This window comes from Canis lupus, chromosome 12 (genome assembly GCF_048164855.1).
Source record: "Canis lupus baileyi chromosome 12, mCanLup2.hap1, whole genome shotgun sequence".
In the NCBI taxonomy this organism is placed as follows: domain Eukaryota; kingdom Metazoa; phylum Chordata; class Mammalia; order Carnivora; family Canidae; genus Canis; species Canis lupus.
Genome location: NC_132849.1, coordinates 50,597,592 through 50,622,034, shown reverse-complemented (window position 1 = coordinate 50,622,034; position 24,443 = coordinate 50,597,592). Strand labels below are relative to the sequence as shown.

The window sequence follows — 24,443 nt, the reverse complement described above, 5'->3', positions numbered from 1 at the left end:
AAATAGTAAAACCCACAATCTTTCTCTGCCAGGTGGCCAGAACACCAGGAGCCAGACTTATCCTCCCCACACAGGGGGATAGAGAACTCTCTCAGGAGAAGTTGATAAACCCCAAGGGAAAAGAAACCTACTGATCCTGTGGACCCAATGAAACAGCCAAGTCCTCACCCATTTATCCCAAAGCAAAGTCTGAGGTTTAATAAGCACTCTTGTCCTCACCTTAATCATAGCTACCAAACATATATACACAGGTTCAGACCAGGTTTTTAGGGACGCTAACTTGAAAACCAATCTCTGACTGTAGGTTAACTATACTGGAATTTAAAAAAAAAATCTCTGTGCCATTCACTCACACTATGACATTTGCAGTAAGTTTTTAATAGGAGTCTAAACCAAAAAGGGGGGAGAGGGAGCTACTCAGAGGAAGCAGACACAACTGAGGAATCATGAAACATTTTTTTAAAAGACTCAATACTCTCAGATATAAGAGATATTAAATCTATGAAGAAAAGAGTAAGTACTAGTTAAATAGTGAAGAACCCTCTCAGAAACTCAAAATCTTACAGCATTGAAAATTAGCATTTAAAATTCAATAGAATATATGGATGATTAAATTTAAAGAAATCTGGAAAGTATAACACAAAAATGGATGGAAAAGGAAAGCAATAAGCTAGAAAATTAAAGATAAACTCATGAAGACTGACATTTGACTGATGAGCTAACCAGAAGGAAGGATCATAGAAAGAAACTGTAAAAATACATACTGTATAAAACAGAAACCACATATATATGATATTCTTGAGCCAAGAGATATGGCTTTCCAGATCAAAAGGGACTATTGCCTGCCCAGCATGTTGAATTAAAAAGAAGATGCATCAAGGCATATCATCATAAAATTCCGGATAAAGAGAAGCCCTCAAAGTTCTCGAAGAGAAAAATCATACAAAGAATTTTTCTCACACAAAGAATTAGGAATAAAGTATTGCCTCATACTTTTCAAAAAGTAGCATTGGGAGCCAGTTGAAAGTAAAGAAATGCCTTAAAATTCTAACAGGAAACTATATCCAATCTAGAAAATCTATACTCAAACTATGATAAAATACGAGAGCAGAATAAAAATATTTTCAGACATGCCAGGTCTTACAACATTTTTCTGCCTCGTATTTTTTCTTAGGATGCTACTGGAAGATGTATTTCCTCCCAACGTAAAGTCATAAGCTAAGAAAGAGGAAGACATAAGGTCCAGGAAACCAGGGATCCAGCTTAGGAGACAGATGAAGGAAATTCCCAGGATGATGATCAAGACAAATCCTAGGATACCAGTGATGCATCAGCCCTGGAGCATAAACAATCCTGACTGGCAGAGAAGGACAGGACAGATGGTGCTAGAAGGAATAACTCTAAGAAAAAACAAAGGCTGAAGTATTTGTTCATATTGAGAAGTGCTTGGTAGCCCTGTTGGAAGAGCTGTGGAGGTTATGCAGATACCAGAACGAAACAAAAGAAGGAATTACTGACTACAGAAAGTTGTAGAGAAACATAATGAATAATCATATACTGTATAGCTCATCTTTTATTAACATTTACATACTTCTATACCATTAAATACTGAATATTGGTTTGAATAAAAATGGTGGCTTAAATACAAAGGTGGAATGGGGAGATGAGATGTACACGTGTTCAGGGCAGGGGCAGGAGGCTGGTACGGAGAGGGTGAAATCCTCATCTTTCAAAGAACTAAGGCAATAGATAAATAATATCTAAAATTGGAACCTTGAGGAAAAAGTCAGCATAAACCTGATACTGAGAGATATGGAAGAAAATTCCAGAGAAAACAACAGCAAGGAATACAAGTGGCTGTTTCTGAAGGATAGAAGTCAGGAGTGGGGAAGGGTGGTAACAAGGAACTGCTGTTTTGTATTATAAGATTTAGAATGTTATTTGACTTCTGCTTTCAGAGAAGCAGTGTGGTATGGGGCTTCAAAGTCCAGACCTTGGTTTGGATGTCAGCTCTTCCCCAGAGTGTCAGTGTCTTCCCCAGAGTGTCAGCTCTGACACTTATTGACTGTGTGAACCTGGTCAGCAAATTTAACCTCTAACTGCCTCAATGTCCCCTTTTAAACAGGAGTGATAATGTTTGACTCAATTAATAAATTAAAACAGATTACTGTATAACTGTTTGTTGTTATTGTTAATAAGCTCCCTACATATATTACTTAAAAACTAAAAATAGTAAAGAGTCAAGCAGTATGCAGATTTTACTTCTGAAGACTTGATTCTTTTTCACATGAAGTAACAGCCAGAATGTTCTTATGTTCAGTTTTTGCCCTAAATGCACCAATTTCTGTTCCTTTCCTTTCCCACAGAAAATGTTCGTGAACACAGCAACTACTGAGATGGGTGGGGCTTCGGCCCTCCTCACACACACACCGCACCCACCCCCAGGAGGTGTCTCCAGAGTGGTCGATGCCATCCTTCCAGACCTTCCTTGGCTGAAGACCACAGTGTCAGTGAGAATGTACTGAGTTGACTTTGCGCTTGGGTTTTATGAGACAACAAGTCGTAGATCATCTTAGATCACTGTGGTCATCATGAAAAGACTTGCTGTCCTGCCAGGGTCTCAGACAGAGCTCTTTGTGTTTCAAAAGTGAATGAAAGAAGCATGCAGACACATTCTAGGAACCAGCTCTTCACTCGTTCCTCAAAGGCAGAAAAAGATCCTCCCTTACCGTCCCCTCTTCTCTGCCCTGTGCCTTCTCCTGACATCATCCTGTGAAATCAGTACCCAGTGGAAAACCTAGAAGGCCTCTACTGTCTTATTCAGCTACAACTTGGGCTCTGGTCAGCACCCACATGAGAGGAGAAACCAGGGTGACCTGCTCCATGGCAGAGTGTGCATGCATGCCTTAGTGGGACTAAATGCTTTCATTACACAAAGTATAATGGAATGCATGCATGGACATGAGTTTGCTCATAGCTCTGACATCTACCCACTCTGAGACCTTGCATAAACGTTGTCAGTTCTCCAGACCTCATTCTGCTCTGCTGTGAAGTCTGAGTCCAAGAATCAACACTCTCATTTCACCTGGGATGAACAAGGCCTGAGGCAGTGAAGGGACTTACACAGGTAGCACTCATGAATTAGAACTGGGACCCAAACCCCAGTCTACTGAGCCCAGGGCATTGCTCTTTCCATGGTTCTTCATCACTACCCGATGTCTGAATTATCATCATCCCCTCACAGACTCTTCCATGGGAAAACCCGAACCCTATCCAGAAATTCACAGAAAGATAGTATCATTCTTTCATGATATAATTCCCTTGCAAGGCTTAAGCGTTAGTTTTGATCTTACCAAGAAATCTCCAATGAAAATAACAAATGGAAGATTAAAAGCTCCAAGTCAATTTAAACAACCCTATACTTGCATATACAGTCAAACCAGCATATCCGAAAGCAAGTTCTCACACAAAGTCATAAACTCACCCTGCTGCAGACCAGCAACACCAGCCTCTCGGGAAGGGAGCTGCTTCTGAACAAGTAACTGAGATGGAGAGCCAACGCTCCCCTTCCTCCCCTCCCCTTCCCTGCCCACACCCACCCAAAGGCCAGTCTTTACCAAGCTGTTTGGCAACTCTGTTCAAGACAGCTTAAGGTCCAGGAGTGGATTAGGAACAGCTAACACTCTGGCAATCATTTTCCTTTCCCTTGAGCCCAGACTTCAGTGGGCGTGCAATGTGGCATTTTGCTTCTGATTTCAACCACTTCCCCAGCAATTCAGCACGAGAAAAATAAGAGCCCATGCCAGCACAGGAGCAGCCCGCCCCAAGTCCTCTGCCTCCCTGCCATGGAAAGACCCTTGGTGACTGGGCCATCTCCTATCCCAGGACCCAAGGAGCAGGCCACCAACAGCCTGTAGGATAAGACAGGAAGGTTTATCCTGTGTTGCTGCCTTCCCTTCAAGCCAAGGAAGCAGATGGGTCTTCCATCCTGCTGAAAGCAGCCTGGGAAATCTACAAGGATGGACAAGCCATTTTACTTTTAAACCACTCATGGCAGTTGTTGAAAATTATGTATTCTGTGTTTCTGTGTAATTGCCAGAGATCAGAAGTCTAGAACACAAGCTAAGGAAACACCAGCCATATTACCTTCATTCTCTGGTGCCCCTCTGGGTTTTGGGTCTTGCATCCCTCATTCATCCTCCACTTAACTGACAGTGACTCAAAACACATCTCTGAATATATCATACCCTCACATGGAATTACCCAGGGCTCCTGGGAATCTGCAGCATAGAGCCCCATGCGGCGCATGGACCTCAGATGACCCCACCAGCTTCTTCCACTAGCTTCTTTACCACGTCCTCTGCTTCAGTGTTGCAAAGCCATGCATAGCCCAGGTCCTGTCTCACCTCTCAATTGTTGAACATGCGTTTCCCTGTTCTTAGACAACCTCCTCCACCTCTCAAATAGCCTAAGCCCCGATAGAAACACTACCTCCTCCAGAAAACCCTCCTTGGTTCCTCCAGTTCTCTGAGTATGGAATATTCCTCCATGGAATATTGACTGTGTTCCTAAAATGACTTCTATCGAGATAATTTTTAAAAATCTGTCTCTCAGGTTAGTTTGTGAGCTCTTTATGAAAGACAGAACTTTCTTCTCTGAGTGCCTACATCAGCACCCAGTGAATAGAATGTTCTCTGACTGTGTTTTGATTCAATAATTCTTAAGGGCAGGGAATATGTTATATCCTTTTTTGGATCCTCTAGGCAATAGATGCTTCAAGTGGCTTGTGAATGACAAAATAAACTAAAAAACTATGTTTCCCCAACTTGAAGAACTTGCACTTTGTCCTCAGACAACTGTATGTCTGAGTCTCAATGATGTCAACCTGGGACTTTGTCTCTAAGTGGTTCATCATGCCTGCAGTCCCCAGGAGGCGGTCTGCTACTTGGGTTCCCTCCCTGCAGGCAGAAGGCTCTGCGGCCTCCTGCTCCATCTCCTCCTCCAGGCAGTTAACCATTGCCCTGCAGACTTCCTCTCCTCCAGGCGATGGTGGAGCAGGAATCCTGCCCCCTTGCCACAGGTGTTGGAGCCTCTTGGGAGTTACAGATTGTGGGGGAGGAGGAGGAAGTGAAGAAGTTTGCTTACCTTTTCATCTGGGTAACTGCACCTGTGGTCCACGGATGGTATGGCTTCTGGAGGCCCTCCATATTTTTCACACAGTTCTGTGGGGGGTAAAAAAAGTCCTCATTACTATCTAATCAAGGCAGACACAACAGGGAGGTTATAAAATGTGACATGATAAAACAAGGGGGTTAAAAAGGATTGTTACTTCACTTCCTTTTCCCAGTGGGTGCTCCCTCCAGCCTAGAACGTTCACTGCTCAGTAGATGGCATGGGCTGACATGTATACAAGCTTACAGATTGGAACCCGAGGTTTCCAGAAATGTGTCGATAATCACCTTCCAGGAAGCAGTGGGCTTTAGCCAGCATCTGACATGGCCTACAAATTTTGGTATCAGCTCTTTCTGAGGAAGCCTGTTTTTGTAAAGGGGCCACCAGCACACCCAATAGACACTCTCTGGTAAGTTTGTGAATTGCTACAACATAAAAAGACAGGCCCGGTTTGAATTACCAGGCTCCAATTCCTCGCTGGAGTTCTGGTCACACTCACTACACAAACCATCTGGAGCCTCGCTCTGGCACTTTGTTATTTACTCGCAGTCCCAGGTGGAATTAGAGCCCATAATTCACCGATGTCCGCCCTCTTCTCCATGGACAGCATCATACCTCATCTCAGCAGTCGCCCTCTGGCCATCCATCAGCCATTCTAACTTGGGAATCCCTTGCCAAAGTAGATGCTTTTCTCTGGGGATTATCATTATAAATTAATGTTTTAAATTTGGGGACTAGCCTGCCATTTTGGAAAGCACTATGCCTTTTTTCTCTTAATCTCACATGTCTCAAACTTATAAAGGGTCCACTTATTTATCCCATTTTCCCTTCCTCCCTTTATAAAGATTTCTGGTCACCAGCAGACCATATGCTCCAACTTCTTTTACTTCTCTGGGAATTCATTACCAAACCAACCTACCAACAATGAAAACCTCCCACTTCCTCAAGATCTTCAATGAGAAGACCACTGCTCATCAGTGAAGACTGAACATATTACTGACTCTCTCTGTGCCTCAGTTTACCAGAGGAGAAGGCAGGAAGAACTTTAGTCAAAAAACACATACTGGTCTGTGAGCAAAGGAAGGACCTTCTAGGTGAGCAAAAGTCAAAAGAGAGGGAGAGGTATGATGTGTCCAAGAATTGGAGAAGTACAAGGAGTTTGCTATGCTGGAATGTAGGAAATAGGCAGTGGAGCAGAAGACAAAGCTGAAGAGTCATGGGGAGTGAGATGATGAAAGCCCTTAAACGCCATGTAAAGAATTATGCATAGGTTTTCAAAGTGATAGGAAGTCACTGAGGTTTTAAGAAGGGGTATCATGTGTTTAGACTTTGTTTTATATATATATATATATATATATATATATATATATATATATATATATATATATAAATTTGTCAGAAAGGATGGAGGCTGGATTGAAAAGATGCAGAAGTCAAGGAAGAGAATCCAGTCAGGGGACCATAGGGATGGTGAGGATGGATGGATGGATGGGAGCCTGGATTAAGGTGGCAAAGTGGAGACTGAGAGGATAGGACAGAGCTAAGATATCTTTAAAGGGGTTAAGGTTAAGGGGAATGAGGGGTGGAATGACTTGAGTAAACGCTCAAGTTTCTGGCATGGACAACTAGATAAACAATAGTGCCGTTCAGGCACTATTGGAGGGAGGTAGGGAGTAGAGGGAGGGTTTTTTTTTTTTTTTTTTTTTTTTTTAAGGTAGTGAATAGAGGGAGTTCTTTTTTAAGAAAGGGGAATGAGAAAAAGAAATTTAGTTTGGAGACATTTTGAACAAGTGCCTGTGGAACACTCAAAAAAGTGTTTCTATATACAGTAGGTGAAAAGTGAAGACACAGGAAAGGTACGATCATCCAGGGAGCAAGTAGAATAGGAGCAAACAGGGTCTCCCATGAGACCCTAGGAAATCACTAACCAAAGGAGGATAGAGTTTCAAGGAGAGACTAATCACTTGTGTCAACCATACCACAAGTGAAGTCCTGGAGAACAGAAACCAGAAAGAAGTGGGCTTGAGAATGAATTGGGAGAGATAGTAAATGTGAGCAGTGAATGTGGTATTTTGGTACACTCAACTGTGAAAGGAGAGAGGGCCAAAGGAAATTATTGGTTGGTTAGAGGCTTGTTGTTTTATTTTTATTATAATTTTTATTTTTTAATCTTTTTTAAGAAGGTGGGGAGAGGGGCAGAGGGAGAGAGAGAGAGAGAATCCCAAATGGTCTCCACACCCAGCACAGAGTCCAATGGGAGGCTTGATCTCACGACCCTGAGATCATGACCTAGGGTGAAATCAAGAGTTGGAACCCAACCGATCGAGCCACCTGGGCACACCCATTGTTTTATTTTTAATAACATTGTGTTTTGGAATAATTTTAGATTACAGAAAAGTTTCACAAATAGTCCAGTTCCCCATATTAACCCCTTATATTACCATGGTACATTTACCAAAACTCAGAAACCCACATTGGCACATTACTATCAACTAACTTTCCGAATTTATTTGGATTTTATCAGCTTCTCTACTAACGTCCTTTTTAAGTCTCAAGATCCAATTCAGGGTACCACGTTGCATTTAGATCTCATATCTCCCCAGTATCCTCTGCTCTTTCTTTGTTTTTCATGACCTTCACTATCTTGAGGAATACTGGTCAGTAGCCCATAGAATGCCTCACAATCTGAGTTTTTCCCATGGTTAGACTGGGCTTATGAGTTTTGGGAAATTATACCACTGAGGTACTGTCTTCATCACTGCATATCAGGGGCTACGTGATATCCACATGTCAATGCTGACGATATTAATTTTGATCACTTGGTTAATGTAGTGGCTTGGCCACTGTGAAGTTTCTGCTTTCTGTTACCCAACTCTATTCTTTGGAAGTGACTCACCACTAAATCAGCTCACACTTTGGTGTGAGATGGGGGTGGAGGTAGGATTAAGCTCCACCTCTTGTGTTTTTAGGATGAGGAAGATTCTCCTAACTCAGTCTGTAATCCTCATAATTTTCTCCTTTATTTCAGATAAAACTATAACAATGGGAGTCTCAAGCACACAATAGAGCACGTAATCCTGAGATTTTATTTTGTTCATTCATCAATTTTACGTGTGTTACTCAAGGTCCAGGCAAAACAACTCAATGCCTAGTCTGGGACCCATACTATACTTCTCTCTTTCCCTGATCCATTTGGTTACCGTGTCCTTTCATTTTTACCCGTTGAACATTTCACATTTAGTCACAGGTCATAACTGATAAAACTCTGTCAAATCAACGGACTCCTAAGTTGCTTACTGTTTCCTCCAGGTGGAACCCCACCCTCAGCCCCAACTCTTGGTAAATACAAAAGGACAGCCAAGGAGACATAACTTCCTCTGTATCATCACCAAACTCTAGTGTGGTCAGTATGGATATCAGATGGCTAAATAGCTTAGAGCTTTGGCTTAATAGCTTAGAGCTCATCCTGAGGAAATGGATCAGAAGTCCCTTCCTGGCATTTTTCACAGAAACTCCCCAGGAATATGTCTTTGAACAAGAATCATCTGCTTGTGGGATGCTTGTAGGATGAGTTCAGTCTCAGCAAAGGACAAGCAGGAGATCTCGGTTCCAGGATTGTTCTGCCACTAAGCTACTCTGGAAACCAGGGTTCACCATTCCAACTTGGATATCTTGATTTCAGAATTAATAAAATGAAGGATTTGGGCTGATTATAATGAATTCAGTTCATTCCACCAGCTGCTTTCTTAAGCACCTACCACTTGATCTCATCACTGGGATTTCTTTGTTAGAGTCACAGGATAGCATGATTGGCTTTGGGAATGTTGTGTGGAAGCCATATCTCAGAAGAATCACATGGAAAATGGATTAGGGCTGCACAGGTCAAATTCCAGTTTGGTGAGTTGTGTGAGATAAATGTGGGGAAGCCCAGTGGAAAGAAGGGGCTCCTAACCCCTCGAGAGACAATGCATGCTTCTTCCACGGGGGCGGGGGGTGGGGGCAGGAGGCTTGGCAGCCTTCTGTTGCCTCTAGCCCTATCCCATCAGGTGGGGTTAGCTTGCTGTTGAGCTCACATGACAGATGGCTCTTTGGGCCTCCAGAGTGTTCTCTAGCCATCACCAGGTTGTCAAATTGCAAACAAAAGCCATTCATTGCCCTCATCGTCTTTCCTAATTCTTCCTAGTTTCATAACCTCAAACACACATAACCTCAAACTGTGAATCATCTGAGGGTCTTCCACTCCTTGTTTACCTATATGAACCATATTTTTCTGAAACTCAAAAAATCAGTACACATCACCTGACAGAGAGTGTTTTTGCTATCCCTGACTACAAAAACAGTCTAGGCAATGTACTTTGGGTACCAAGATATTATTTCCACATTTTTGCAATGCTTTCTTACATCTTTTTTGGGACTTACCAGGGTTCCAATTACAACTCCTTTAGCAGGTTTGGATGCAAATTTTCCTTCTACCTTCTACCCCTTCTACTGCAGGGGGCTAGCATACTGTCAAAGTGAAAGGTGGGAAGAGGAGTGAGGAAAACACCTGGCCAAACTCACCTGCAGGCAGTGGAGACTGTGTCACAGAAGGATTAGAGGAGTGTGACACAGTGTCACTGGCTCCAGCGTTCAATCTGCTGATACTTAAAATCCAACCATCACAAATATGTAACATTGACACCAATTTTTATTTATAATTAAACAAAATGTCCAAGAGTAACTGGACTTATAGGTTTTTGTTTTTTTTTTTTTTTTCAATTATTACCACCTTCAAGAGAAGGGTTTGATGTCAGGTGGGAGATTACTAGAAAGTGGAAAAGTCTCATGTATCTGAGATGGAAGTTCACATGGGACCCTTGCTTGCTGCCTGCTGCAAGTTCTTTAGGAAATGGCCAGCCACTTGCCCCCCAGTGGAGTCTCAGAGTGGGAAATCCTCTGGCTCTCCATAATCCCAGAGAGAAAACAAGAGACACCAGGGGGAAATGACCAATCTCAGGGTGACCACATCCTCATCCACTGCAGGGAGAATAACTAGGCATGTCCACCATTATTCAGAAGAGCCTAGCCTGGGACCCCAGAACATTCCAAATTGAACTTTTCCACTCCTCCATCAGAAGGCTGGGATGCATGGGTGGCTCAGTGGTTGAGCATCTGCCTTTGGCTCAGGATCTGATCCCAGGGTCCAGGATTGAGTCCTGCATCGGGCTCCTTGCAAGGGATCCTGCTTCTTTCTCTGCCTATGTCTCTGCCTTTCTCTCTGTGTCTCTCATAAATAAATAAAATCTTTAAAAAAAAAGGCTGATAGCATAATCTTTAACATCTTGCCCAGCTTGAAGCACCTATGGTTTCCTTTAGATTAAGCAGGTATTTCTCCAGAATGACAGGAAATATAGGAGAGACATGGGTAACATGAACATCTGGTTGTGAGAAAGATGAAGAGAGGAAGGGCATTGAAGACATAAAGGTTCTACCCATATGCAATCCATACAACTTCTCTGAATGGTTCCAGGAAAAGTGACTCTCTCTCCTTTGTCCTCACGTTCTATTTTGCCCTAGACTCTCTCAATGGTTTTAATAGCAAAATCATCTAAAATCCATCATTTTTTTTTATTCCCCAGCCCCCTCAAAACAAACAAACAATGTACTTGGCAGGAATTCCCACCTCCATTCCCTAAGGAAACATCCTGGGAACTAAAAATAGGCACCACATAAGAAGCTTCTCAGGGTCCCCTGAAGCCAGAATCCCTTCTACACCAGTTCTTTGGAGCTTTAGAGTTTCTTGAAGGTATCTGCAAACAAAGCCTGCTAAACACTTACTCTACTTCCTTTATCAACTGGCCAAATTTTTGCTCCAAAACAGTGTATCACAACAGGGGATCCCTGGGTGGCGCAGCGCTTTAGCGCCTGCCTTTGGCCCAGGGCGCGATCCTGGAGACCCAGGATCGAATCCCACATCGGGCTCCCGGTGCATGGAGCCTGCTTCTCCCTCTGCCTGTGTCTCTGCCTCTCTCTCTCTCTCTCTCTCTGTGACTATCATAAATAAATAAAAAATTAAAAAAAAAAAACAAAAAACAAAACAGTGTATCACAACAAAGCTTAAGAGTTGAGTTACCTGCTCTGTCATTGACAGGACAGTAAACTTTCTCACTATGCTTCTCACACCTTAGAGGTCCCACCAAGCCTCTTCCAGGCTTCTGAATGTCTTGGAGCTGAACTGCTGGGGGCTCCAGGCTCTCCCCCTAATTCAATATGAACAGCTCCACTTTTATCTGCTTTATATATTGGTCTCTCTCTAGGAATTAAAAAGTGTTTGAGAACCACTGTAGGGCAAGTTCTAGTCTGCAGTGTTATTTCCAGCCTGAACCCAAGTTCTAGTTTCTTTACATGACATGCTAATAAATCTCTGCTTCGGCCTCCCAATAGAAGAGGGAGGACAGAAGCAGCCCACTGGTCTTCAAGACATACTGTCATCTGTCACATCAGGTTGCCTCCAGGGGGTCTTAAATCCAGAGAAATACGAGAGTAGCCATTTTACTTCTTAAGACCCCTCTGATGAGAGAAGCCTCATTAGCACGCGTGCACAGTAGCTAGTATTTTACATAGACTAACTGGCCTGTTTTCATTCCTTTTAAATACCCAAAGGCATCCTACCTACATGAGGAGCTGAAGGCCTACAAACCTTGGTCGTAAAAACTGTTTGCACACTACGCAAGTGCTAAAGAGCACCTGAAACCACTTTGCCTCTATTTGTTTTGCCCCCTAATACGCACACTGGTATATTAGTGTTTCTTTTGAATCCCCCTGGGTTTGGATATTATACACCCCAGTTTTAGTTCAAATTGAGTTTTCACAGCTGGATTATAAACCAATGGAAATGTTGATCCAACACCAACTATATCATTCCAAACAGGTGTTGCTTTCATTAGCCTTATCGTAAAACAAAAATTAAAAATTAAAGGAAAACATTTTAATGGACCCAAAGAGTTTCTGAAGGTCTTAAAGGGAGCAGGCAAATTATTGAGGACTTTTAAGCCTTATCTCCTATTCTCAGAGGCGCTCTTAAAAATTCAGGAACACTTCTGAAGCTGCAATAACACCCTGGTGTTTTAAGAGGAGGAAAAAAGCTGGCTTCCTGGGCATGTTTTTCAATGGAGGAGGAAGTTTTTAAGTGAAGGGAGAGAGGCTTTGAAAATCCATTCACCTAGGTCCTAGACATCCTCATCTTAGGCAGGAAGAAGACAAAAACAGCAGTCTTTGGATGTTACTTCTGACCTTCAAGGGGATTAACACTATTTTCCGTGCAGACAAAGGAGTTTTACATGATTTCAATTCAGTGCAGAAAACATACCTACTGGGTACTTAGAGAGCAGTGGAAGAGAAGTTGCAAAAATCCTACCCCCAAAGGGTGTTCAAGCTCACTGTTTCACACACATGAAACCACTTAGAGAACAAGTTAAAATTGGATATGAATTAGCTCAGGTGTGCTGACATTTCAGCAAGACAACACAAACTTCCTCTGGCCTCAGGAAGTTTAGGATAATTTCCCAGAGAAAGCAGAGTGAGCAGCTAGCTTCTGAGATTGAATATGGAGGGACAAGCAAACAGAGCACCTCAAGCTGGAGAAACTGTATCAGTAAAGGTACAGGGCAGTAGCTCTGCAGGTTGAGTGTACACCGGTCACCTGCAGGGTTGGTTAAAACTGACTCCTGGGCCTCCAGACCTTCTAATTCAGTGGATCTGAAATGAGGTCCCAAGAATTTTCATTTTTAACGGGTTTCTAGCTGATGCAGCTGTTGTTGTACCATGGACCACACCTTGAGAACAACCAGTGTGGAGGAAAGATTGCACATAGCTGTTAGTGGTTCAGCTATAAGAGGATTTGTATACAAGGGTAGAGAATACAGTTCCTTAGAAAGATGCTTGTTTTGTGATGGTGTTAACTAGATTACTTTTATGCTAAAAATTTACTCATTTCCAATTTAACCTCCTTTCTAGCCACCTTGAGTCCTATTCACTGTCTTTCTCAAAGGAAAGAGGAGAATTCTCTAGTGAGTGCTATATGTGGTGCTGCACCTGTGTTAACTTATTTAAAAAATGCAAAAAAAGGGGATCCCTGGGTGGCGCAGAGGTTTGGCGCCTGCCTTTGGCCCAGGGCGCGGTCCTGGAGACCCGGGATCGAATCCCACATCGGGCTCCCAGTGCATGGAGCCTGCTTCTCCCTCTGCCTGTGTCTCTTTCTCTCTGTGTGACTATCATAAATAAATTAAAAAAAAATACTTCTAAAAAAAATGCAAAAAAATCATCAAAACAATAATGATAACGATGCACTCTGCACTTACAACAAGCACTCACATGCCTCTGCTTGTACCCTTGCAGGCACAGGTGGCATGCTCTGTGAGATGAAGAGAGGTTCCGCTGCTCTTAAAAGTCTTCTCCTTCTTTCTAGGCAAATACCAACTTCTCTGGTTGTTTCTATTCCTCAGCTTAAGGGTTAATTTATTCTGAAGTACAAGGAACAGAAAAACACTAAGGGACCTCAAATGACAGGACTTATAATAAGACTGTAGGAAAGAAATAAAATATAGAATCTACACAATGGACTCTTGAAAACACAATGGTACTCACAGTTTAAGAGCAATTCTGATGATTCTCTCAACCTGTCTCCTCTGGGATGGCCATCCACTGTTCTCTACACTGAGGCCCCACAGTTCTTCTGACCCAAATTCCTTTTCTCTGCATGCTTCTCTTCCCTACTGTTCTTTTGTGTTTCTCTGTGTGTGTATGTTTCAAAACTCCCCAAGAGAAAGAATTGGCTACTGATCATCAGTCAACATGGGGCTCCTCTATTGGGCAAAGTCATTGCACAGGATACGGTCCACTTGATAGAGAAGCAGTGTTGTCCAACAGAAATATAATGCCAGCATCAAATATAAGAAGTGTATGAAATTTTAAATTTTCTATTAGCTACATCAAGAATGTAACATGGGAATGCAAACTGGTGTGGTCATTGTTGAAAACAGGATAGAGGTTCCTCAAAAAGTTAAAAATAGAACTACACTAGGACTCCATAATCACACTACTGGGTATTTACCCAAAAAAATATAATGACACTAATTCAAAGGGATTCATGCACACCTATATTTATTGCAGCATTATTTACAATAGTCAAATTATGGAAGTAGCCCAAGTGTCCATCAACAAATAAATGGGGTATACACACACACACACACACACGAGATCTTACTCAGCCATAACAAAGAATGAAATCTTGCCATTTGCAACAACATGGGTAGAACTAGAAAGTATAAGTCAGTCAGAGAAAGACAAATACCATTCAATTTCATTCATATATGGAATTTAAGAAGTCAACCAAATGAGCAAAGGAAAGAGAGAGAGAAAGAAAAATGAAGAAATAGACTCTTAACTATAGAGAATAAATTGAGAGTTACCAGAGGGGAGGTAGGCAGGGGGATGCATGAAATAGATGATGTAAGTGTAAGAGTACACTTAACATGATGAGCACTGAGTCATGTATAGATTGCTGAATTACTATATTGTACACCTGAAACTAATATAACATTATGTTAACTATAATGGAATTAAAATTTAAAATTTAATAAAAAATAGGGATCCCTGGGTGGCGCAGCGGTTTGGCTCCTGCCTTTGGCCCAGGGCGCGATCCTGGAGACCCAGGATCGAATCCCACATCGGGCTCCCAGTGCATGGAGCCTGCCTGCCTCTCCCTCTGCCTGTGTCTCTGCCTCTCTCTCTCTCTCTCTCTCTGTGTGACTATCATAAATAAATAAAAATTAAAAAAATTTAATAAAAAATAAAGCGAATGCTCTAAAATAATAACAAGAATGTAACACAAAAAGTAAAATAATTGGAATAACATTTTATCCAATCAGTATATCCAAATTATATTTTTAACACATACTAAATAAAAATTTATTCAGCTATTTTACCTTCTTTTTTCCCATATTAAGTCTTTGAAGCCCTATGTGTATTTTATACTTGGAAAGTATCTCAGTTAGATTAGTCACATTTCTAGTGCTCATTAGCCACATGTGGCTGGTGGCTACCGTATTGAATAGTATATTAATAGATGGTTACTTCTGACTAGAGGACTGATCTTTAGTTGTCACCACTATTGGTCAGAATAACAGGGTCGCATGATATAATATTTTAAAAGACCACCTGGCACTATTTACTTCCAAAAGGTACTAGACAAGAAGTATGCTCACAGTCCCATAGTCCATTCTTCTGAGCTAGTCCTAAGATTGTGTTAGTAGATCTCTATTATCATCTATTCTCATTAGCTTCTACCTAAGCTATGCTGGTACTCTCACTCTGGTCTTACCAAAGGGTTAGTGATTACTTTTGTATTTCTACCATCTTCCAGTGACCTGGTGACTACTTTTATGTTAATACTATTGAGTCTAGTTCTTGTGTCACTGCTACAGTCACCTTCTCATACATACATCCAGACTTATATACATTTCTCTTATACATTTATTCCCATAAAGTTTGTAATGTATTTACCATATTTTATAAGCCTTCTGACCATAAAAGATTATTCAAAATAAGTCTTGTTTCCTCTTATATACACTTACTTTGTACATACATTTATAGCATCATTTATTACTATTATAAATATTTAGATATGTGTTCATTCATCGCTCCCCTCCCTGATAATACACTCTGTGAAGTAATTCTTTTTTTTAAAAAAAAAAAGATTTTATTTATTTATGAGAGAGAGAGAGAGAGAAAGAGAGAGAGAGGCACAGACACAGCAGAGGGAGAAGCAGGCTCCATGCAGGGAGCCTGATGCGAAACTCGATCGGGACTCCAGGATCACACCCTGGGCCAAAGGCAGGCGCTAAACTACTGAGCCACCCAGGGCTCCCTCTGTGAAGTAATTCTTAAAATGAATTTATCAGCAAGCCAAAAATCAGCATCCTCAGTTCTTAGTACAGTATCTTACCCATAAGCATATTAATAAACATTTGATAGTGGAATAAATAAGTGAATCAACATTATTATTTGCCTTGAGGAGTCTTAACTGCATTTGATTGTGAATGTAAAGATTTCAGAATGAATAAAAATCCATATAAAGTTTCCATAATCATCAGCTTGATTATTTGTTTGCCAGAAGAAACTGCATGCTTCACCTCAAGACAGAATGGGCTCAAAAGGGAACTAAAGTGTGCAACATAGTATAAGAAGAATAGTCCTGGATAAAAAAATAGGGTGTTTTAATCTTAGGTATAACAATTAATTTGCTACATAAACGTAAATAAATCACTTCACCACTCTGAACTTTAATGTATTTGTGTTGTGTTATATTTTAATGTTAAAATTAAAGCACTGTAGTTAGTTAATTTCAAAGGTTCTGTCCATCTAACTTTCTATGATTATAGGAATTCACAAGTTCAAGAATAACATTAAACAGTATGTGTCAGGGTTTTTATCATTTTTATTATCTTATTATTGCAATGAGAAGTAGCCCAACTGATAACCAAGTATTTATTGCTTTATTCTGCAATTACTTGTTTATATGTCTACATTTCAAGTTAGGTTAAATTCTTGAGAATAAGAACAGTACCTTGTTCCTCTTGGTACAATCAACAACTGAATCAGGGAATGCACAAAGTGGTTTTCAATAAATGTTGACTAATGATGAAGACATGCATGAATAGTCATTATTCATATCAAATGCATGAATAGTCATTATTCATATGAAATATCCAAAATTTCTTTTGCCGAATAGTTTAAAATGAGTGGGGTGATGGCCTCTATTTGGGATACCTTTTTTTCAGACTTAAAATGTGAAGATCATAAATGAGAAATTCCAATACTTCCATTCCATGCCATAAGGGTCACAGAGATAGGAAATCCTATCAAGGATCCAATACATTTAGAGTTTACTGAGAATGATGTTTTGATGTCTTCCATCATGATTGTGAATCTGCATATGACTCCTTTAAATTGTTAATTTTTGCCTTTTATTTTTTGAAGATCTGTTATTAGGTGTCTACAAATTTGAAATTGTTATACCTTCCTAGTGGCTTGATTATTTTATAATTAATAAGTGAATTTCTTTATAATGTCTCCTGCCTTAGAGAGGACTATTAGCATAACCACATTAGCTTTGCTTTAATTAAGGTTTGTATCATTGAGGCACCAGTGAGTGGGCTCTATGAAAATCAAAAAGCCCCGATTTGTGACATTTGCAGATTTACAGGGAGTGAATGCTCCCACAATGAACAATCTCAAGCAATTAAAGTTTTAACAACTGACTTGTAAAAATCCTGAATAGTTAACAATCAGTTCTCCTAAGTTCTTATGAGATGGTGCCAGGATACTACTGGTTTTTCCATGCTTTTACTTTCAATCATTTGTTTCCTTATATTTCAAGTGCTTCTCTTTTAAGCAGACTCCAGTTGGACTTTTTATAAAATTTAGACAGATACATCTTTCAAATATGATATATATATATATACTACATTGAATATAATTGCTAACATTTTAAAGTTTATATTTGCCATATTAATATTTGTTTTCCATCTTCCCCATTAATTATGTTCCTTTTTTTCTTCTTTTTCCCTTCCTTTAGCTTAATCAAATGTTTGTTATTATTCCAAATCCTATCCTATTATCTCATTAAGTAAACATTTATTCTTGTTTTAGTAGTTATCTTCAGTAACATACATTCTTGATTTGTTAGAAACTAATATCATTTTGTACTTTCCCCATTTCTCTGACATTGAAAGGGCCCTGGAAATCCTGAAACTTGAAGATTAATAGAACGTGTAACTGGGGTTCCCAAGATCATCCTTGGTGTCAGTGTTTCACTAGAAGGACTCACAGGACTAAGTATATAGTTATACTCACAGATTTGATTGAGTTGAATGCAAAGAGACAAGATAAAATCAGTAAAGGGAAAGGGGCATTTGGTAGTTTGAGGAAAACAGGCACAAAATTCCAAGAGTCCCCTTCTAGGGCAATCACACAATACATGTTTAATTCCCAAGCCACAAGTTGTGGCAACTCATGTCAAATGCTTGTCCACCGGGTAAGCTCATCAGACACTCAGCACCCAAGGTAAAGATTGGGTACTGGTCATATAGACACTTAACAACATTCCAGACTTTTAGGAAGAAAGGAAATATTCAGCATGAACCATTTTGTACAAAGAGTTTAGGTATAGTGAACCACTCTTCTCAGTCCAGAGAACGGTGGTGACCTTCCCAAAATTTAAGTTCCCAGAAGCCTATGGAGTCAACCCTGCAAGCAGGTCTTTCTAATGAGAGCAGTCTTGTAACTGCTGTGTTATGTCTTTTTTTTATACAAACTCCCCCCCTTTTTTTTGTATATTTTTTCATTGGAGTTTGATTTGCCAACATATAGCATATCACCCAGTGCTCATCCCATCAAGTGCCCCCCTCAGTGCCCGCCACCCAGTCACCCATCCCCCCACCTACCTCCCCTTCCACCACCCCTTGTTCGTTTCCCAGAGTTAGGAGTCTCTCATGTTCTGTCACCCTCTCTGATTTTTCCCCTCATTTTGTGTTACTGTTACTATATATTTTATTTCTACATATCTTTTAAATCCCATAAAGCTGACTGTTATTGTTTTTTAGAGTCAACATTTCTTTAGATTTACCCACATAGTCAACTTTTCCATTCTCCTTCGTTTCTTCCTTGATTTCCTTTTAGGGTTTTCTGTAGGTCATTTCCCGCTGAGAATGAGATCTGTTGCCTCTTGTCAAGAGTGTCTTTATTCCTTCTTCATTTTGGAATATTTTTGCCGGCTATAGAATTCTGAGTTGGCATTTTTTTTTACCCAGCACTTCAGACATATCATTCTGTTGTTGCGTAGTTTCCGTCTAGTGAGAAATGAATGATCTTAAAGGAACTGTTTCAAGAGTAATGGATCTTTTTAACTCTGAATGATTTCCGCTTTATTTTTGGTTTCTGGCAGTTTTACTATGACATGCATAGATGTTAGATTTATAACATTTTTTGAGTCAATTCTTGTCCATTTCTCTTCAAATATTGCCTCTGTCCCATTCTCCCTGTGACATCATACTTATATTAGGCTTATAGCTCTCAACTGGGGAGGATGGGGATGATATTTATTTGCTCCATGGCAAATATACCCCTACAAAAAATAATTACTTGATTCAAGAAATAGCAATAGTGCAGAAGTTTAGAAACACTGCAGTTGGGATGCCTGAGTGGCTCAGTGCTTAAGTATCTGCTTTCAGCTCAGGGTGTGATTCTGGGGTCCTGGGATTGAGTCCCACATCAGGGTCCCTGCAGAAAGTCTGCTTCTCTGCCTATGTCTCTGCCTCTCTCTGTGTGTCTCTCATGAGTAAATAAATAGTCTTTTAAATTTTTTTAAAAATTAAAAAAAAATTTAAAAAGAAACACTGCAATTGACTTTTCACCAGATTTGTGTCTCTTAACATTCTTTTCTACAATTCTTGTCTTTTTTTGTCTCCATGTTTCACACTAAATATTTTTATCACCTGTCTTTAAGCTTACTGAGCTCCTTTCAGTGCTACTTAATTTTCTATTAAATCCATCTATTAATTTCTTAATATCAGATATTAGAATTTTCAGTTCTAGAATTTCCATATGATTATTTTATATAGATTCCAATTCTATGATGAAATTCTCCATATTCCCATCTATCTTCTTGAACATATTAATCACAATTATTTTTAAACTCATATCTAACAATTCCAATATCTGGGTCACCTGTTTCTCTGGTCTATTTACTTCTCAATTCTGTCTTCAGCATATGTGATCATTTTAATTGAATGTCAGATATTGTGCTTAAAATTCTGTAGATGCATTGGATAATGTCATTTTCTTTCAGAGAGGATTCAACCTCTCTTCTGGAAGACAGGTGGGGACAGATGATCTCAATCCAATCAAATATTGTATTGAATTCAGACTACACTGAATTATTGGAAGTCTTAGTCTACTTCTGGTTAGCCTCCATCTATAGAGAGTATAATCCTCCAGCAGTGCTGTCTGAGAGTCTGAAGTGCCTGCAATGGTCATCTCTTCATTTCAAAGTTTGAGATTCCCTTTTTCTATTTCTTGGCATCACACAACCACCAAAAGCTCCACTGTTTTTCAGCTGATTTCTGCTTTGCCTTTTAGCCTCTTGTCCTATGCTGCTTAATTGCCAATTGCCTGGTGTCATTCTCTGCACCTTTTTTCTCTTCGGGATCTTGACCCTCAAGTTTTAGTGGCCTCAAAAATCCAACGTTCTTTTGCTCTCTAGCTATTAATATTTCCTAAAGCTCTACCACTTACCTGCCCATTAAAAGTGGTTCTCTGACTGGCTTCTCAATCTCTTACTCCACACCAAAACTTGCCCAGTGCCCTGTGTAGGAAACCAGTATGCTCACCTCACTGAAACTCTCTTCTCTGCAGTATCTGGCCCCTCAAGTCAAGCTCCCTCATGCCTTTGGACACTTAAAAATCAAGCCCCTAGCTGTTCTTGGCAGGAAGAAAAGTCTGCCACAAGCTACTACATTGTAGCCAGAAGCAGGATTCTATATTTAGAAATTAGGTTGGATATAAGAAAAACATGTATTTTTCAGTGAGTAATGTTGGATGCTAGACTGGATCATCAAATGCAGGAGTAGTCTCCTGATTCCTTTAAAAGCCAGAGGAAATTTCCAGGGAACTTTGATAATTAAAGATGCATGCATAATAGGGAGTGGATGCAGAAGGCGAGGCAGCTAGACAGAATGATTTTTCATGATTTCCTGTGACCCTGTCGATCCTAACTCCTGCCAATACTTAAACACTCAGAATTGAACAGAGCCATGCATTTTCTTCCCACGGTTCTCATTTTGGTTAGCAGCACATAATTCAGAGATGGAGGATTGCAATTCAGAGCAGAAAAATGAAAATATAAGAGCTACATGTTTATATGATGTTTCCAGTTTGATTACAGTCAGGAAATATAGTATGTTTGTACTCTTTCCAAATTCCATGAGCAAAGCTCTTCTAGAAAATACGTTTTTAGGAATAGGAAGAAGGTTTGAAAGGGATTTCATATCATCTAGGTATTTCAAGCTATGGTTTTCCAGGTACATTACACTCCTGTCACATCAGATCTTTGCCAATCTGTTGTAAGAAGGAAGAGAAAGGAAATGCTATGTGTTATCATATGCAGTCATTGTAAGAGCCTTAAGCTTACCTCCTGTCTAATATCATGTGTGCATGTTAAGTAGAGGTGAACATTACAGGCATGAAAGCTCAGTTTAATGGCAGGGATATTATTAACATAATTTTGTATGCCCTATGCAGGATAGACAGGGATGGCCATTTCCTAGAAATGGATTCCTCAAGTGAAGGAAGCCTTCCCAGCAGAAAGCCCACACTGCATCCCACAGCAGCTTGCTTCCTGATGCTCTTTAGTGGTTGGAGGTCAGCAGAGAAAAAACGGAAGGTTTGTTGAGGTGGTTCTAGTGTGAGCAGGAGTCTACACTCCATCACCTACCTCTCTGGTACCTCCCTTTTAGGATACTTTGCAGGGAAGCTTGGGGGTGGTCCCAAGAGCATGAAACTGAGGGGTTGGATGCCCTTAATTATTCAACCTAGGGTTAGTGCTTCAAAGTTGTGCCTGGGTGTTCACTATATTAAATTAGGGGATATGAGTAGATAATCACAACAATTTCACTCAGTTAGAACAGACCATGGGTCCAGGACTCCTGTTAGCCAGGTAAAGATACAGAGCAGCAGAGAAGGTGTCTGATACCTCATGCAGAGGGTCTGTACTGGATGAGGAACTTCTTTCTCCATAGGCCTGAGTTTGAGGCTTTTCCCTCAGTCTTCTGTCATTACACATTTTGCTATGGAGATTCAGATAAATTCATATATGTTTTGTGAATTTCTTTTTTTTCCTCATTTTACCACATATTCCTCAGCAAAATATGCCATAATCTTTTGATAGCTGAAAATATAACTTGTTATCTCTTCAGTATCAAAATCTATGTTGAAGATCCTATGATGGTCACTTTTCATTATCTTTACATAACCTACATAAAGCTAAGCGGCTAGTGTTCTGGCTCAACACACAATTAAATTCAGAAGAGATCTAAGACTGGCATTCAAGAGAAATTGCAAACAACTTAAATTGTTTCCCAAAGTCTGAGAGAAAATGGCAAAGGGCATTGGCAGTGCAAAATGTACAGGAAAATAATCTTCAAAATTTGCTTTCAGCCATTATTTTTCCAAAATTCCACTCATTGTGGCATGACTGTCTTAACCAAATATCTTTCTCAGTATCTCAAAATGACCCAAAATGCTCCAAACTCAAAAATCAGTGGCTCTTACCTTTTCCCCATGTCTCTGCCTTTCCTCCGGCTTTTCTTTTCTTTTTTAAAAAATATTTTATGTATATATTCATGAGAGACACACAGTGAGAGACAGAGAGAGAAGCAGACTCCCTTCAGTGAGCCTGATGCGGGACTTTATCCCAGGACCCTGGGATCACTACCTGAGCCAAAGGCAAAGGCAGATGAAATCGCTGAGCCACCCAGGTGCCCCTCCTCTGGCTTTTCTATAAGCTAAGTCCATTTGGCTTTTTTTAAGGCTCATGTCAGCTCTCTTCCACCAATTATCCAGATCAGCTCCACTAATACCTCAGCTCAGGATCACCAGATATCTCCTTCAGGAATCAGCACTTGATGACAGAGGGTGGGAGGGGCAGGAGGCAGGACGAGAGTACAAACACTATTATTTTAAAACTCATTTTTTAAAAAAAAATATTTTAATGTATTTATCTGAGAGAGAGAGAGAGAGAATGAGCAGCGAGGAGGGACAGAGAACTAAGCGGGGAGCCTGATATGGGGCTTGATTCCAGGACCCTGAGATCATGACCTAAGCTGAAGGCAGATGTTTAATGGACTGAGCCACCCAGGTGCCCCCATTTTAAACCTCTTTAAAAAATCTCTGTCACATTTGTGTTATGAAAGCTCACTTTTTAAAAAAGGTAAAAAACATGTATTACATCAATTTACCTTTGATTTTCCAATCCTAGAAAGAAACTTAGCTGCATGCATTCTCTTTAGTAATAGATAACCCCAAAAAAGGTCACCTACATGGTGAAGTGTTCTGGTCAGATTCCAATGTTCAGGTATGTGTAAACCATGTTTACGCTGATACTTTTGATAAGAGTTACACTTAGGTGTGCGAGTTTTAGCAGCAAGGAATTCTTTCTAGTAAAAACAACCAATATTTAGTTACCAACGTAACATATGCAAAGGATTTTCACACCAATTACCTTATTTTATCTTTATATCTACCCGTGAAAGGGGTATGGGTTTGATAATCATTCCTATTTTATGCACGGGGAAGAAGAGGCTGAGAAAGGTAAAGTGACTTGTCCAGGTACTTACAAGGGTAGGTAGTAACTGACTTTAGGTATTCTGATTTCACATTCCAGAAATTAACCACTTCACTGAATTTCTCCTAATTTTATTCTTTTTGTTTTCACATGCATGTGCACACACACAGACACACATAGAAGCTAACTGAAACATGGCCAAATATTACATATGGGCAGAGTGTGATATAGACACACACACACACACACACACACACACACAATCATGTATTAAATCAACAAAAATCCACATAGCCACCATTTTCTCTTTCTAAAAGATGCCCTGACCTATGACAGAATAAACAGTACTGGGGGCCAGAACTATGAAGCCAGCTCATGCTTCCCTCCACACTGATGTGCTTTGTTTTTTAAAGTCCTTGCCATTTACATTATTATTATTTTCATTTTCTTGATCACCCGAACCTCAAAGGAAACAGACTAATGATATTCCCGTCGCCCCTCGGTCACCAGGCTCGTGATGGGAATGGAAGCAGCTTGGACCGCCCCAACTGCCCCTGCAAGCCCTTCAGGAACATTTACAGAGCTGCTACTAGAAGCAGCTGGGGTTCCCATTTGCATCTCGCCCTGTCTTACTTTTTCCCCCTCAGAAAAAAAAAATTTAAAAAGCACCCACAATACCCTGGGGGAATTTTCTGGGACAAGCTGCAGGTGCTATGGATATTTTCATTTAATAATCATTCTTGCAATTCAGCACATTTGTAATCCATGTGGTAAACTCTGACTTACATTTCTCCCAGTGGACGCTGGCCAGATGCAGAAACCAAAGAGCTTGGTGTGCCGGTACTGCCTCTTCCTCCTTTTATAGTTTGTGCATTTGGATGTGTTTAGCATG

General features: G+C 40.4%; 1 protein-coding gene across 1 annotated transcript in view; it reads right to left on the bottom strand.

The window, feature by feature from the left end:
* OSR1 (odd-skipped related transcription factor 1) overlaps positions 1 to 24,443 on the bottom strand; it is a 365,031-nt gene that overhangs the window by 75,730 nt on the left and 264,858 nt on the right. Inside the window, 1 exon segment of the mRNA XM_072770986.1 lies at positions 5,146 to 5,222. The gene's annotated coding sequence lies outside the window, so the exon portion shown is untranslated.